Genomic DNA, 14,611 nt, shown 5'->3' on the forward strand with positions numbered 1-14,611 from the left:
ATTCCATTATTGCTTTGTTCCTATCTCATGACGGCATGTTTCCCTTGTTGTTGTTGCTGCTGCTGCTGTTGTTGTTTGCCTTCAAGTCCTTTCTGAGTTATGGTGACCCAAAAGTGAGCTTATTACACAGTTTTCTTGGCAAGATTTGTTCAGAGGCCTTTGCCTTACTATAACTCTGGAGACCAGGACTCGAATCCCTGCTGGACCATGGAAACCCAGGCCAAGTCACACTCTCTTAGCCTCAGAGAAAGGCAAAGGTTCCCCCTATAGAGTTACCTTAAGCCAGAAACGACATCAAGGCATACATCAACAGCAATCAAATATTGCTTTTTAAAATCTGTGTTACTTCCTCCTCCTGCCACTTTTCCCCATCACTGTCAGCATATTTCAATTGTTGGAAACTCAGTTCAATGTGTAAAGTGGTTTGCAGTCAATTAACTCAGTGGGGAAGAGGAAAGGGGGTTGGAATCTTGCCCTTCCCAGTTGTTGTGTGCCTTCAAGTTGTTTTCAATTTATGGCAGACCTAAGGCATAACTATCATGAGGCTTTCTTTTCAAGATTTGTTCAGAGGGGTTTCTCTTTCACCTATTCTGAGGCTAAGAGAATGTGACTTACCCAAGGTAACCCAGTGGTTTCCCATGGCCCAGCAGAGATTCAAACCTTAGTGATATAGTATCTCTTCTTTCTCTGTCTTCTCTTTTGGTGGGCCATGGTGTGCCAGGAAGCAGTAAATAAATGCCATAAATAAATAGAAAAACCTAGTTCACTTTGCTGTTCATCCCAAATTTGAGAGCCCTGTGAGCTCCTGCGAGAGTCATATTTCTGGACCAGAATATGTGAGGTTTTGACAACACCACTAAGTTAGACGCAGCTGGGATGGCTCTGTTCAAGCACAAAGCATTAGACGCTTCCCTTTAATAACGCCCAGCTCGAGATGTAATTTCAAAGACAAAGTGAAGACAAACCCATACAGCTCTGCTATCAGTACACTATCCTTCAGTTCATTACTCTATTCATTGGGGTGGCTCTGACAATAACTAGACTGAAGTAACAGTCTCAGGTGACACATGTTGTGGAGAAGCAACATTATTCCCTGGGATGTTCCTCCTGAGACTCTTGCCCATTCTCATTTGTTGAAGGATAGAGATGTAAGCGCCACATGGCCTGTCTTTGGTTTCCCTAAGCTACTCTGCAAGTTATGATGCCAGTCTTAAAAGAACAGCACTGGCTGCCAATAGATTTCTGGTTTAGATTCAAGGTGCTTGTGATGACATTTAAAGCTCTAAATGGATTGGGACCTCAGGTTTGCTTTTTGGAATATATATACAGTATTACTATTTTCAAACCATGGATGGTTGAATCTGTGGATAAAGAATACAAGGATATGGAGGGCTAGCTGTTGTGTGCCTTCAAGTTATGTCCGGCTTATGGTGACCATAGGGTTTTCTTGGCAAGATTTGTTCAGAGGGGGTTTGAGAGAGTGGGTTTCCATGCCTGGATGGGGCTTTGAACATTGGTCTCACAGAGTATTGGTCCAATGCTGAAACCACTACGCCACACGGTTTTACTTTAAATATCAAGGGTAGAAATATTTAAACAAACAAATAAATGAGATGCTGTCTTATTGGGAGTGTTTAGGTAAGATTCAACTGGGAGCCCTGCCAGCTTCTGTATATGAAACACAAAGCTGGGGAGCCATTTTGCACTTTGTCTCAGACAGCAAAGTGTCTTATGAGTATCCTGAAGCTCAGGTAAAGGGAAACACATTTCCAGATGGAAAACAGGAATCTCTTTCTCTTCCAGATCTCAGCCACATTTCATCAAGCATTCTCATATGGACAAACCAACTGGCAGCATGTCTCCATTTCAAATAGGGCTTGAGAAAAGCTGGAGACAGATGAAAATATCTCCTCTCTAAACTCATCCAACTGGAAAGGAAAAACCATATTCCACAATGTACAGTAACAGACACAGCAATGCATCTATGCTCAGCCAGGAGTCAACCCACAGGAGTCACACAACCTCCCCGAACAAAGATTGCCCTGTTCTCTGTAGATGGAGACTCATTTCCTTTGTGACAATAAAGGCCTTCCCTCCCAGTTTGCTTTTGCCTGAGCTTAGATGGTGGACCTCTGCTTGCTGAAGGCCTCCTTTGTCTCCTGGGGGACTGTTGCTTCATTGAACTGCCCAGCCACAGCTGCCAGCAAAGGAGAAGTTTTAGCAGCAGGTGGTTTTTAGAAGCAAGGTTACCACTTTGCTGAAAAGCACCAGCCATTTTGAAGTTTTATGCAGTTACTGAATGACCGAGTCACCTAAAAAGTGGGAGATGACAGCCCTGTAAAAACAGGTGAGATGTTCTGATGTACTTCATCCTTTACAATGATCAACAATTGCTCAAAATCCTCTTTTGGGATAGATCTTTGTCCTCCATCTTCCTTCCATTGCAACGGAAAATGGGTAGTAACCTACTAGGGACACATAACCTATGTACCATATATACTCAGTTATAAGTTGACCTCATGTATAAGTTGAGGGCAGGTTTGGGGTCCAAAATTATGGATTTTGATATGACCTGTGGATAAGTCAAGAGTAAAACTTAGGGGCATGTAAGAAATGACATAAAGGACAAAGAAAGGGAAAACAAAGCCAAAGAACGTACAAATTTCCAGCAAGAACTGTGTTCATCCTAAAGGCGACCAGGCATAGGCAGGGCTAAGAAAACACACACTTGTCAAAAAGGATGAAAAGACAAACCAAAGCAAATGGTGACATCAGCAGGGATTATAGTCTTTAACTTTAGTGTAATAACTTTGCCTGATTTTAACCCAGAAAAGCTGACAAACATATACAAATGTCTTACTCAGATCCTTCAAAGACCAATTCCTTTTGGCACTTCTTTGAGCAATAGACCAACATTACTACCTGCAAACTATGAAAACATGCTTTGAAAGGCAGATAGATGAATTGGACCCTGACAGCACAACTGACATTAGCCTTGCTAAAGGAGGCAAAAGAGTTTGTTGCTGAATGATCTACAGTAAAACCCCATTTGGCAGCAGTTTCAGAAGACGAAAAAACACTCCAGGTGAGGCAGGTGGAGGATAGTGCTGAAAGGACAGCTCCTGCTCACCTGGATAGGTAAATAAGCAAAAGATAAAGAGGGATCACATGGCTGCAGAAATCAATGACTTTAAAACATCCACAGCCATGGATGCAAATCAGTGTCACAATCCTATACATATTTGTCCACTGAATTATTGTATTTTAATTTTGAGCACACACACACTGAGGGTTAGAGTAAAAGCATGTATTTATTCCTGGCATGTTTTTAGATTGGGCAAGGCAACCAGCTTCAGATTATGCTGGACTGCAGCTCCTCTCAGCTATATCCTGCATAGCCAGTGGTGAGGAATCATGGGAGTTGTAATCCATAACTATCATGGTTCTGAAGGTATTCTTGTCTCCCGGGAATCGTCCTTCAGTATCCTGAAGAAAACACATATAGGTTGGCATCCTCTTGATTCATCCTAACTAAAACAGACTCATTCAATCAACTATTGAATGGTGAGCCAACAGACGGTACATCCCACTGATTCAATGGGTCTACTCTAGTTAGAACTGGCAGCAGGCTCTAGGCCACACTCAGTGCACCAACTGGCATCAGAACCTATTTAGTGGCATCAGCATAAACTGTTTCCAGAATCAAAGGCAGTATCCAACTCTGAATACCACTTCTGTTGAAGCTCTTTTCCATAGGAAACACTCAAATCAGAGCTTTTCCACAGCAGAGCCAATAAATCATTTTGGATTTTCTTTCAAGCAAGGCCTGCTGGCAAAGCCCTCACAGAGCTGACTTATATTCTACTACAGAGAGAGCAATTTGGACACAAACCAGAGACTTTCGTAGTACGAACAAGATAATATAAACTCCTATGCCCCAGTACCCATGGGACATCTGTGTCTCTGGGATTTTAACCCAACATTCCACCCAGAGCATAAACAAAAGACAGCCGAAAAGAGCTGAACTAAACAGCATGGCTCTGTTCAAGTCAGCCTTCACTTCCTGGGAATGCTAGAGGCAAGCACAGACATTTGGAAGAAGAAATAAAGGAATGTGTGCTTCACGTTTCCAACAAGGCTGCATTCAGAAAGGCTGGGGTTAATGACAAATGCCATTCCCAGGCCAGCTGGAAAAGGCAGTGACACCAGGCGAAATCCACAGCTGGCACAAGCTGGCAGTTCTCATGTAAACTGTGAGACCAAGAGACTGAGAATCTGGACCAGTTATGCCAACTATGTGAAACCAAAAGCAGCTAACATCTTAGCTCATGCATAGCTTTCTAGCGAAGGAGAATGGGGGCAGTGATATTGCATGTCAGAAGAAGAAGGGAGGTGGAAGGAAAGGAGGAGACAATGAAGTCCACTGGTTAGGGACTTCATTGGACTAAGGTGCCAAAATGGAAATCTCAAGCTTGCCACGTATTCACTGGGTAATCTTCTGATGAGTCCCTCTCCCCTTTCTCATCCAAGATCTCTATCTATAAAACTGGAAAGACTGGGTCATCGAGTGGAAAATGTTCTGAAGGTGGCAAAGTATACAAGCTATTTTAAATACAAATAGGAGCCAAGTCTTCATGCGGGGTGATGACAGACATCCCATGGAGAAGAGAAACAAGGGGGGGGGGGAATGAATGTTTGTTGAACAAGAGGTCAAGATTGCACCATCTGCTCCCATCTCCAATGGCCACACGCTCAACCAACTCTGCCTAAAAATCTTATGTACAGCCACGAAGTATGGCTCTCTCCATGGAGTCTACCATCTGCAAAAAATGTAAAGACTGCAACAGAAAATCTATGACTATACAACTTGCATACATGGAAACCCACTTCTGCAAACACTGAAATGCATTCTTCCTGAATTGTCATCTGCACATAAGGTTGCCAGGTTTTCAAAACAGCAATAAGGGACAGACAGAATTCATAAGATGAGGTGCTGACAATCAGGGAGGAACTACTGACAAATAGCAATGACAGTATTGGTTTCAGTTAACGGAACCTTGTGCTCCTCTGTAAAATTAACATATTGTCCACATTCATCTATTATATGATTTCAATCTTTATAAAGGTACCACCGTCAGCCCCAAATAGAGGTTTTGGGACTTCTTGTTTAGTTTATACAAAAGGAAATGCTTTCCAGTCCTCAAATGGGGAGATCCCTTATAAGGGATATCTGACATATCCATTCTATGGACTTCTGGGGAAACTGTAGCCGTATAATTCAGGTGGAAGGGGGTCATGTTGTTGTTATTATTGTTAAATGATCAAGAGTCAGAAATCCTTACTGATTTAGACCTAATGCCCATAGATGTACAAGTCCAGATCTAACTTCTGCCTACCACCACAATAGTAGTGAAAAGGAAACTGAAAGGCAATAGTCTCTATTTACATCAGAACCATGAAGTCAATAGAACTTGGAAAGCAATTTTTTAAAACCAATTCCTTCCTATAACTCATTACCCTGTTTGAAAAGTAATCCAAACATTTAGGATTGATGGAAGAAACTTCAAACATGGCATAAAACTTCAAAAAGTCCTGCTAAAATTTTTCTTAAAAGTAACTTCTGAAACTAATTTGAAACTGTTTATCCATAAACCAAAAAAAGTAACTTAGCTGTTGTTTGCTACATTGTTTTTGAGGTCTGACTGCATAACCCCCTTATTATCCCCCCCAAAGAAGCTAGTTTGCAGATAACCATGTTCCTTGTAACTCATCACCTCCAAGTTTTGGAAGGCGATCAAAAGGACATCCAAATCAAGTTAACAAGGAAATAAACAAATGGCAGTTTGGAGAGCAAGGAGAACATAAACTAAGTTGCATGCACTGGAGCATCAATTAAACTATTGCAATGCTTAAGCCAAATAAGTTTTGAGAGCAGGACAACTGACTCACAGATGTCCTGAACCTTTGGCCGCTATTTCATGCCTTGGAAGGTAAATCTCTTCTCTCTCACACACAAACACACACTCCTTGCAATTGTTGCTGCATTTCTCTGCACAAGACATCTGGTTACTATCAGCCAACACATATTTCTAAGTTCAGTGTGAGAGTTCACAGCTGTCACTTTCTATCAGGATTAACCCTTTAACTGGCACAGAAATCCTTTATAATTTCCCTAAATTCTGATTCCTTCCCACAAAAAGAACAGAAACACACTAAGGGCAGGGGGAAAACTGAAGTGCCCTTTGAGCCTAAAGGAGTTAAGGACAAGGAAGCCATGTCACAAATAAAAAGAGAGAGGCGCGCTACAGACCATCCTTAAAGGACGGTCTGGTGGTGGTGCCGTTTGTGCCGCTGGCAAGCCGCAACAGATATACTGCGTGGCTTGGCGTTGGCAAGAAAAAGAAGCCGCAAAAAGTGGCTTCTTTTTGTGGTGTGCTAGTGATGCCGCAGTGCACCACTGGTGCACTCGCAACGTCACCTGGGCATCCATTACGTCAAAATGGTGGCGCCCGTGTGAACAAGGTGCCGCCATTTTGTACGTACTCCATATGTACTAGGGTTGCAGGCATCTAAAAGAGATGCCCCCAGGCAACCCTAGTACGTACATACGGAGTACATATATGGGTGCCTGTCTGTAGTGGGCCAATATAAAGCTTGGTGTCACAAAGAAGTGGGGAACCTGTGATCCTCAGCCCTAATTTTAAGTAACCCTAACTTTGGACTGTTTTAGATTTGTAAGCCGCCTTGAGTCCCTGCACTGGGAGCAAGGCGGGTTGTTGTTGTTGTTGTTGTTGTTGTTGTTATTATTATTATTATTATTGAAAAAGCCCTCTGTAAGAACAATCTGTCTCATGCCCAACAGCCCACTGGTTGAGAAAGAAGCAGAGCAAAAAGGAGGTGAAAATAAAGAGATGGGGAGAAAGAAACCACTGACAGAAACAGAGAAAGAAGAAGGATGGGGTTGGCCTTTTTTGAAGCTCATCCACATGCTTGGCTTTAGCCCCATGCACTGCTAATACACAGTCCCCAATAAATCACCCCAAGAGACTGCAGCCATGAACCTAAAAATTAAAACAACAACAACACAGAAAGATTGCCCCTTTGAGTATAAGATAATAAAATTACTTTTCAGGATTTCATTAACTTTTCACTTTCCATTTCTCCTTATGGAAGGTTGCTTTCCGCTATATATTTTCCAAACCATAATGACATCCCATAGGTAAGACTAATGAAACCAAACTGCTAGCCAAAGCATAAATGGGTGCGATTTAGCACTGGGAACTAAATAGAGGCAATGGCAGTGCCTTATGTCACAGTTAGACACTCTTCCTGTGAAAGGGGTTTAGGAAATTTCCATGCAGCTCCTTCTCAAACAGTATAAAGCAGCTACCCACCAGTGGTTGTCACCCAAAGGAGTGCGTGCTACTCTCCAGGGAAACTGCTGGGGAAATCTTACTCTTGAAATGATGTGGGTTTGCTCTGGAAATATGGCTTAGATGCATGCAAAAGAACAATAGGGCTAACATTTGGAAAGAGGCAATTAGCAAACAGGAAATGCCATTTCATTTGCAATCGAACAAAAACCTCTGTCTGCAATTGCTCTCCAGATCCCAGACATGGGTTTGAGATGGTGCAATTTGGAAGGCTTATTCCTCTCTTATACAAATGGTAATTTGCATCACAAAAATGTACAGGCCTATAATATGTATGTCCACAGCAAAAGCTTCCTCTGTCCCTGCTCCTCCTAGCATTTGAGTTGAGATCTGATTTCCAGAGGCTGTAGCAGAGCTAAAGATGTCAAACAAAGATTTTAACAGCACAGGTCTACATGTTTTTACTTGGAGGTAAGACCCACTGTGTTCAACAGAGCATACCCTTCCTAAGTATACTTAGCATTTGTAGTCTAACAACATGATCTGCCCAGATGTAAGTCCAATTGAATTATAGAATTGATCAGATTTTAATTTGTCAATCTTTTTGATAAAATTTGTAAGAACCTGAAATAACACTGACTAACTGAAATCCTACTGATATTAATGAGGATTACTTCCAGGTAAGTGTACACAAGATTACAAGATTTTCTAATTGTGAAACATGTATCAGAGAAAGTTCACCTAAGTCTGCAAAAACTTATATTACAACTTCTTTCACACAGGTAGTTACAAAGGTGCTACAAGATCCCTTTGCATGCTGGTATTCCAGACTAACATGGCTTTGTCTCTGAATATTAGAAGTAGTTATCACTAAAGGACATAGGACTTACCCCCAGCTAGCTGTGCACCAGGATCACAACCTACAAGTTAAGTATTGAGTTTGAATCCTTGAACAGCAATGAACTGATTGGGGAAGGGTGCTTTTTTCTGCAGATATGCAGCACAAGAGGAAAGGTTAAGAACACACAAACCCATGTATTCCACTAGATCAGATTGGACACTGTGGCATACTTCAGTCTCACCGTCCAGAACAGTGGTGGGAGTTATGTGACCCTACAGACATTGGTGAACTGCAACTCCCAACAGCCATAGCCAGCATAGCAATGGAGAAGAATGCTGGGAGGTACAGTTCAACAATATCAGGGTGCACACAATTCCTGACCCTGTATTAGAAGGCAATGTGCTGACTTCCCTTCCAGCCGAGCTACATTTGAAGATGCAATGCTCACTCTCTGAGTGGGGCCTATACTCCAAAGTCCTGCCTTTATGGTGCCACTGAATAGATTGCTCATCTAGAGAATGATACTGCTATAGATTGAGGCTAAAACAGAGATGTCCAAGTTTGACTTGACACTCCCTGCTGCTCCCATTTCTTCGTATTGATTATGTTGCCTTTTCCCAGGTTGGCTGGGATGGGTGATGACAAATATGACTAGCACACCCACCAACATTTCACATATGAAAATCGGGACTTGTGTGGCCAAACAACATCAAGATGGCAACAGTCATCAATGAGGAAGAACACACAAGCTAGGAAAGACTGCAACAATTACTTTTTGCATGACCCCATTGGGAAGGGTAAGATTCCTCCCTCTCTTTCATCCTCCACCAGATGAGGTTTATAAATACTCTCATGATGTGTCCATTCAGAATATAGGGGGGAAAACTGCAAAATTTTGGTAAGCGGTTATCAAAAACAAACTGAAAGGAAACATCTCCCTTATCCTTGGTGGTAAAAATGAACAGGGTAAAGTATGCACAATTCCATTAACTGCAAATAAAGAACCATAAGACATTTCCTAGGAAGCTATTTATACTTATTAAAAATAATAATCAGTCATCTTTCCCAGTGGAGGAAATATGTCTGTACCTATTCACATCTCAAATACACCGAATGTTACCAATTTTAGAATTGCCAGTTATTGAAGCTTTCTTGACTGTTTGCTTTAGGCAGCCTTCGATTCATGCTATCATTGAGACTAAAACCACCCTGGGTGAGCGGCATAAACCCCACCCAAGTCTTTCTGGAAAGGAAAAGGCTCCAATTATAGCTGCCGCACCATGCACACAAGAGACCAAGGCCATTCAGCTTTTCTCCAGCTGAATGTTCAACAGACAGAGGGCTAATTCTTGCACCTCCCATATGGTAAGCCACTGCAAAAGGCTGAGCTAAGAAACAAGGGACTGCATGACGCCAAGCCTACACTTCATCCCAACCCAAAGAGGCTGTTGACTTTGGCATTTCCACTGTGTGTTTTAGTTCTATTCTCTTCCATAGCAGCAGGTGGCCAAACGCTGTGGGATGTTTGCACTGAAAAGCCCAGAGGTGGGGGGACAGCTTGATGGACTCCTAAGATTCCTGAAATGAACAAGTTTGTTTGCGACACTGTGCTCCAAGCTCAGTTAAATAAATTTAACTAATGAGCAAATAATATAAGGAAAATATGTAAGACATAAATAGTTTCCCCTTTAAAAATGGAAATCTCTTTTTTAAAAACCCAAATCCTCCCAATTGAGCATTCTTCTCATAGGTAATTGACCAATTGTGGAAAATTGCCTTGGGACTTTGATACTTGAGAAAATGGCCCTCTATATGTATGCCTGCCAGAGAACTGAGATCTAGAGCCTTATTGTATAAGAAAAGAAGGGAGTGGGAGAATACCAGCTTTCTCCATGCCTCTCTGCATGCTGTCATGCCACTTTTGTTCTCTTCCCAAGAGAGATGATTGTATAAGCATGCCTTTTGTCATGTTGGAAAAGTCTATTAGACAAGAGACATGCTTTTACAACTGTTTTTCTGCAATAAGGCTCCTATTAGAGGGGCCTTCCACTGTGTCCCACCACTAAAGGAAATACATTGTAGCAGGACATCTAAGAAGGCCTTCTTTGCTGTGGCACCCCAGTTGTAGAATTCCTTCCTGTTGGGAGTCCCAACTGGCACCAGTATTGGGATTATTTTGGCACTATATTAAAACCTGGCTTATTAAAGCCTTCAGACCTAACTGATTTTATCCAGGCTGCACATGTCTTATGGCTGCACCCTTTGGAGTTGCTTTAACTAGTCTGAAATTGTCTGGTTTTTAATTGAATTAATATATATTTTGATCTTTTAAAAATATTGTTATTGTATATTGTTTTCCTTTGCTTTTGTTATAAGCCACCCCGAGATCTTTGGATGTATGGCAAGATATAAATATTTAAACAAATAAATAAGGAATTGAGACTCTGGTTAGCATTAAGTCCTCTTATATATATTTCTTTCAAAAAGGTCTTGCCAGTGATTTGTCCTAAAGGATCAGCACTGGAGCAAAATGTTACAAATTCCAAACCATTTGCCCTCAGCCAGATACATGGAAGAAGAGGGCAATCTCTAGAAGAAAGGGAGGGAGGAGTGTCACAGCATGATTAATTTCCACTATTGCAAGGTACAAAGTGGAGAGAGTAAAGCAAGTAATGGCTGAAGAAGGGGAATCCTTCCCCCCACCAGGTCAGGGGTTCAAGCCCAGCTCAGGTTCACAGTGACAGAGTGTTGGTTCCCATCCGCTGGCGGCTTGTCAAGCCCAAGTGGAGCGAGCAACAGGGCGCAGCCTAGTTGGAAGTGTCTGCGACACAAAGGCCATCATCTCAATTGGCACTAATTGACCCTCCTTGCTGGTGCCATCAGCAGCCAGGCCCAGTGGTGAATGAATGAGTGGCTGAGAAGGAACTCTTCCCCCATTCACCACCCTTTCTCAGTAGGTTGGTATTAAAATCCAGAACAAATTCTTTGGCACTGAAATTCTATGATTCTCATTTCTGTAATATATCGACTGCAGGTAAGAGGGGAAAATTTTCAAGAAATGCATCCTCCTGCATGGCAGGGTAATCATAATGATGAAGATGAAGAAAATGAGAAAAGCAACACTAGGTGGAAATTCCATATCATTTCCCACTCAAAGGCATTAGAGCCGATCCCAAGTCTGGCAACAGAAGACATCTAGTGACAGAAACAAATTTTGGAAGAAAAGAACAGACTACTGAGGCTGGTGCAGTCTTAAAACTGCAACAGTCTAGATGATCAGTTAATACTTGTACTCCATCTCTGCAATCAAATGCTCCAACTGCTTATTTTATATATCTGGAGGAGGGGAGAGACAGGAGCCCCAGATCCAGTTTAGCAGGGGCAGTTCCAATTAATACGCACATACTCATCTCTCTCAATACAAGCCAATGAGAACATCCCTGTTCTTAAACTATCTTTCCAGCTATCCTACAACTGTTACTGCCAGTGCTATGGAGAGCTGGGATGGTAAAATTACAACCCCACACTGGCAGGGAAGGCATGAAGGCAGGCATTCAGCATCCTCTGACTGACAGCTCTGGTCTCCCAATGTAATTTGAACATTCCAGAGGTGACCGTGAGGTTAATGCCATCTGGAGCACACGGAGGATCAGGTCTGGCTGTTTGTTCAGGGCTCCCAGAACAATGAGACTTTAAAGAGATTTTCAGCACCCTGGGGTCCAACCCAATTAGACACAGTTTTCCAGGTTGGCAGTCAAAAAGTGGGGAGGAGGGAGCATGGGGATGCCAAAAGAAACACGGCTCGGGAGTCAAGTTCAAGGGTTGCCTAGCCAACACAAAGCCAATCAGTTGGTTGGGAGGAGAAATGGATAGACTCAGTCAAAAGGCAGCAGGCCTCTCTTTAACTAAGGGGAGTGTCAAAGAGTACTGGTAATACTTTGGAAACCTTACTTTTTTGGACAACAATTCCCAGGAACCCCCAGCTGGAAAATTCTAGGAGAGGTTGTCCAACAGAAAGCAACTTTTCCAAACGTTGATGCTGATTTGCTCAGACTTGGGCTTAGACATCCCAGGATGGGGAGATTGGCTCTGAACAGCTCCAAACTGCAGCCTCCTCACCTCCTCCTTGGGTGAACAGTAATCCTTTCCCATTAATGAGAGCTTTATGCCAGGATCCAAGGGGTATAGCTGATCCTCATAAAATGGGGAGATGGGTAAGAAATAAATCTGCATTAAAGAAACAACAGCTAATGCCTTCAACGTTTTTTTCTCCATTTTGGAAACACGAATAGGTCTCTGCCCCAACCTGCCCTGTAGACTGAAGCAGGGGCAAATAGTTCTGTTTGCAGCAATCTGACTTGGGAGGAAAGGCAAAGATATAAAAGATTAAAATGGTTGTTCTAATTTTGCAGTCTTTATAACCTTAAATTAATAGCATATTATTGGGATAATACAGATTTTCTCCATCTATGGCCAAGGAAGATAATGCGTGAAAATCGGTCTAGCTGCTTTGGATCCAGCTGTGTTGCTATAGGCATTGACAGCTGCATCCAGCACACGGTTTCTAGATCTCAGGACCTAGGTCCTTGGGTCTCTGGTCTTCAGGGCAAGACAGAAGACTCTCAGAGCAAGAACAGTGCATTAAAAAGTGTGCTACACACACACACACACACACACACACTCCATAATTGTAGGCTTGACTTTTTGTTTGAATGACTCACTCTGCAGAATGGCGGGTGGTGCTGAATATGTCATGAACAGCACCCACTCACCCCCCATTACATCACGAAGGGTCTTAGGCTTTAGTGCTGGAATTTCAGGGCCTGGGATTGTCTTGACCTGGCAGTCCTAATCAAACACTGCTTTTGTACCATGGGTGCAAGCTTCCTTGGTGCCCAGAAAGTACAAAATGACAGGGTTCCACCATGCCTAAAGGAGACAGTTGTCTCTGTTGGAAAAAAAGTCTTCCCCAGATTCCTCCATAATGGATAATGATTGGCAGTGTCAAGAATTCCATTTTTTGGCAAGATGTTAGATCTTGGTGGTGGTATCCCAGCTTCAGGGACTTCTGGATTTCAAAGATTATCCCAGTCCTTTTCAATCTGCTTTTAGGCTTGGTTAGGGGACAGAGAAGCTTTGAGGAAAGGCATTTGCTAGCAACTGAGCAGGGAAAGTTTGTTATCTGTTGGTTTCACTGGTCTTTTGATACCATCGTCCACCTCACTGGGGTGGGACTCAGAAGCACTGCTTGACAGTTACCCCATTCTTTCCTGGAGAGACAAGCCTAGATGGTGATAATGGAGAAGTCCTGTTTGACTCATTGTCTACTGGAGCACAGTTCCCAAATCAGATCTAGCAATAGTGATTCCCACTCTCTCTCTTTCAGTCTGCTTCATTTCACACACCCTCATTCTCTCAACCTTTAAAGAAGTTCTACTTCTAAGCCTAATTCAGTAATGCTTCAAGCCATAGTCACACATTTGCTATTGGGATGCAGGAGGTTTACTTAAACTCAGGATCTTGGAACAAACCCTCCTCAGTGTGGCAACAAAGCCCCTTCCTCACCCACCTACGGATCGAATCCATATAGGAGGGAGGATAGGGGGCATATGCACACACATAAATCTCTCCTTATAAAACCCTTGAGCTATAAAGATGCCTTTCATAAGGAGATACGAAAGTTGACTTTGTTGGAGGGGGACAATGTTCCTTTTCACACTGAGCCCCACAGATCAGCCTTGTCTTAGAGCCTTCTGCCAGAGGAACAAGGCTGCTCCCCTCTTTTGAGGCATGGACCACCCAATCTACTTCCCTGTGAACTGTCTCTGTACATTTCCAAGATGAAATAGGGGTTGATGTGGGAAATCCATAAGCAGATCTTGGGGAAGGGGAGGGATTTCAAACTAATCTTGAGGTGGGGACTTCCATTTGTGGTGCTTGGGGAGGGAAATTTATCTTTTTCATCCAACTGAAACATGTTTTTTCTTGTTGTTTGGTTCCAGTTCCTTAGAAGCCGGAATAAGCTCAAACCAAAATTTACTTATTTGTTTTATTAATTAGTGACATGTATGTTCCATCTTTCATCCACTGAACTCAAATGCACATACATGGCGGTTCATCTGCCCACTTTATCCTCATGACAATCCTGTGAGCTAAGTGAAGCTGAAAGAATGTCTCCCAAATCCTATCCTATTACCTCATACTACTTTGTTCACATCACTCCAGTCACCAAAACACCCCCCTGTATATTCAACATGATCCAACATATTTTCCAACCCACATTTTTTTCCTTTTGTGCAATGCATTTTAATACTGAGATGGGAAAGAACGAGTTTTACTTTCTCTTGTTCTGGGCTTTTTAAAATCCTATGATCTTTCCTTCCCCAACAAGACATTT

General features: G+C 42.5%; 1 protein-coding gene across 3 annotated transcripts in view; it reads right to left on the minus strand.

The window, feature by feature from the left end:
- Positions 1-14,611, minus strand: part of ADGRA2 (adhesion G protein-coupled receptor A2) — a 71,985-nt gene that overhangs the window by 33,084 nt on the left and 24,290 nt on the right. The window lies entirely within an intron of this gene.

Source organism: Sceloporus occidentalis, unplaced genomic scaffold, assembly GCF_023333645.1.
Source record: "Sceloporus occidentalis isolate IW3139 unplaced genomic scaffold, rSceOcc1.0.p SCAF_9, whole genome shotgun sequence".
NCBI classification, from domain to species: domain Eukaryota; kingdom Metazoa; phylum Chordata; class Lepidosauria; order Squamata; family Phrynosomatidae; genus Sceloporus; species Sceloporus occidentalis.